General features: G+C 35.9%; 1 non-coding gene across 1 annotated transcript; it reads right to left on the bottom strand.

Moving 5' to 3' along the window:
• Window positions 1–676: 676 nt before the first annotated feature.
• On the bottom strand, window positions 677–749 carry TRNAR-ACG (transfer RNA arginine (anticodon ACG)). Its single transcript has one exon. It is a non-coding gene; the product is annotated as a tRNA-Arg (tRNA).
• Between the last annotated feature and the right edge of the window lie 2,775 nt (window positions 750–3,524).

The following is a 3,524-nucleotide window of genomic DNA, read 5'->3' as shown; positions in this document are numbered from 1 at the left end:
TATATATAATAATGATATATAAACCAATATACATATATTAAATATATAATAATATTATATTAATACTATTATATAGAAACACATTCACACACACGTGCGCTTACACATAGTCATACACGTGCGTGTGGAGGGGGGTGTGCGTGTGTATGAGAGAGAGAGAGAGAGAGAGAGAGAGAGAGAGAGAGAGCGAGTTTCGATATTTGTGAGAGAGTGTATGTGAGGAGAGAGAGTGCATGTGCACTGAGAGGGTTGTGTCTGTGCATGTGACAAAGATATCGAGAGAATGCATGTGAGAGAGACATACACAAATATGCGTCTATATGAGAGAGTCACACATGCACACATAGACAAACATGTGCACAGAAATACACATAAGCGTATAAAAACACACACACGTACATGCATATACGAGTACTCACACGCACTTACACACACATACGCATACATAGATACACACATGAATGTAGTCTCACACTTGCATACACATATACATTTGTATGCCCATATCCATACAAGCAAAAACATCATGCTGTCGTAACGTGCTGGGGACTAAAGACTAAACTTTGATGTCATATCTAATGCCCAAAAGAAACAAAAAAAACATACATATGCATGTAAGCAAAAATATCGTGCCTCAGTAATGTGTGACCCGATTAAAATGGGCGGAAGTAAAATCCGATCCTGCTGGGGATCGAACCCAGAATCTCCGGTTCCGTAGACCGGCGCCTTATCCATTGGGCCACAGGACCTTATGTGCTTCTTGTGTGTCTTTTTGTAGATCTGTGGACTTTTTTCTCTGAAGCGATGTACCAAGTCGCAGCAAGATGGGCACCTTCCTTGTTAGCCTGTCTTTTACCCAAAACCTGCAGGCTGCATCTATACATTCTTATTTTTCGCAAAACCTTGCAGGCTACATCTATACATTCTCTCAACTCATAAAATCAAAACATTTTAGTTAAATTCTATCTAAACTTTCGATGAAATTGTTATTCAAGAAAATCTCGAAGAGAAAAAATAACAAATAAAAGAGAAACCTTGCCTTTAAACAATGCCACTTACCTTTTAATATTAGACCCTGTACAAAAAGTGTCATTCTTTTGTCAATGAATGAATTGAACTATTTCAATCAATTGTTGTTGTATTTCAACGGATTGAGTGAATATCATATAAGAATGTATTTTGTGTGTGTGTATGTGTGAGAGAGAGAGCCTACAGAAGCTGCAAAGGGATATGAGACCAAAAGTTGTTACATGTGATCCATGAGTATAACCAATTATCAAGACAACATAAAAATAAAATAAAACACTGGTTGTCAAAAGGATTGACATGGTCAATGGACTATGTAGACCACGTGTGCACAATAAAGTAGGTAGTAGAAGAGCCTCATGTGTCTCGGAATCATAATGTGTCATCCTCCTCGTGAACCATATACCCGACCTCTAGGGGCTACACCTTTATGTTGCTCAAGCAAGTCCAAGATCTGGAGCTGGTGAGTGCCAACTTGCCACAAGTCTAGGTGGTGATATAAGCAAGATAAAAAGAGTACTAATCAAGACATAGACTCATTGGCTAATAAAGATAATACAACTAAACTATAGTCACATCATGATATAGCTCCATGAGCTTACAAACACCACACATGGATGCCGTATCACTTGCCACTCTTGTGGCCTAAATTGATCATCCACATCATGAAATCTATGCTACTTCAATAAATGCATGTGTATCCATCCATTCAAACTCTTCTTCTACCCACTTTTCTTTTATATTTAACTCACACAAACGAACCTTTGAAATAGAACCATAGTCTAAAAAGAGAAGCATGCTTCCCCTCCATCACCGCATCCCGACACTCCCCCTTAGTGATGAGACTCCTTCACACCCTTGCATGCTTGCCCCCTATAGTCCGAGTCACATCTATATTTGACTAGACTAGGCTAGTTGACTCTAGTTTCAACCTTTCCCAAAACCTTATCTACCCTCAAGGCAACATGACATCTTTACACCCCAAGTAGGCGTCCAAGGTTAAAGACATGTTCTATGCATAGCTCACTAATTCTTGGTAAGCTTAAGAGAAAAAAATGGCTCCATACACACAAAATGGCTCACATATTTTACCCCGTGGGAAGACCCCATGAAGAATCTATAGTCAACACCCAACTCGAGTTCACATAAGTCACTGCGATGCCAAAGGGCCCGCCAAAAAGCTAAGAGTCAATACAACTCTCCTTATGGAGACATGCCATTGGTGATTGCACTTTTGTTGATGAGAAACAAGTCGATGTAGAATCCATTAATGATGCCGAAAAATGCCTCTTGTGAAGGCATTCCATGAAGAGTACGTTGAACTTAGCACTTTACAATTGTCCACAAGCAATGTGTAGATCATGCCCAAAACACAAAGATGCATGTGACCGAGGTCACATGTAAACATCTCTAAGTGTGTGTGAAAACTATTAAAATACACTAAGGTATTAGAACACTGTTGTGCGGACAAAATAGGTAATATTTCTTGAAAACGAGAAACGTTTGGCATCTTTCAAAGATTCCCAAAAAAATGTTCGATTTTTTTACCTCTTTTTAAAAAGGGGTCTACGCATGCGTACAACACTTCCAAAAAACGATAATATTTTAGGCACTTTACACGTTTCTTATAAAAATTGACATGAAAAAAAAGACTTCGTTTTGCTTACTTTTTGAGATTATAATTATTGAAAATCTAACAATAAGTTTTCAAAAAACATGCCAAAATAGAGACAATGTTTATTATTTCTATCTTTAATCCATTTAAAAAAAATGATACAACTATAAAAAGAAGCTATTTTCTAAATATATAGCTTATGGCATGATTATGGTTCCTCATAATCATTACTACACCATCACTAGTTGATGTGCCTTTCCTTGAAAAGGTAGACGAGGCATCCGCTACAAATACATTTTTTTCTTCTATGTGTACACTTGAAGCTTAGACTCCTTGGGTCATTTGCTATGTTAGCATAATTGAGGATGTGCTACAAAGTGTAACTATAAAAAACTATTTGTATAATTATATTACAAAAGCATTATCTTGATACAATTATTATCTTAATTATAAAATCATGTTTTGACTTTTGATGAGAGTAGTATTAAAATCCATTTTGAAGCTCTTAAGTTATCATAATTTCTTAATTGATAATATATAATTTTTTAAAAAGAGTTCGTTACGTACATATGATTTTTAAAATATCATGAATAAGCTATTTAAAAGTTATCTAATTTTGAAAAATAATTCCACACTCATTTTTAAAGAAGATGTGTCCTTGATGTGACAAAAAAGGGGTTAAATGATAGTTTTAGACATTAAATGAGTTTAGAAAGTATGAAAAAGCTCACTTTAAGAAACAAAAGTTTATACTTTCCAAAATACTTTTTTGTAAAATATCAGGCAGTGACTTAGGTTCAAATCATCCTACTGGTTTACTACACATAATAAGGATGTTTTAGCTACAACATTTGCGGCCAACTTAATGCTGAGTAAGAACTTC

Source organism: Cibotium barometz, chromosome 16 (assembly GCF_041138505.1).
Source record: "Cibotium barometz isolate CiBa-2024 chromosome 16, ASM4113850v1, whole genome shotgun sequence".
NCBI lineage: Eukaryota > Viridiplantae > Streptophyta > Polypodiopsida > Cyatheales > Cibotiaceae > Cibotium > Cibotium barometz.
Note: the sequence above shows the minus strand (reverse complement) of the source record. Positions and strands in the feature narration are given on the sequence as shown.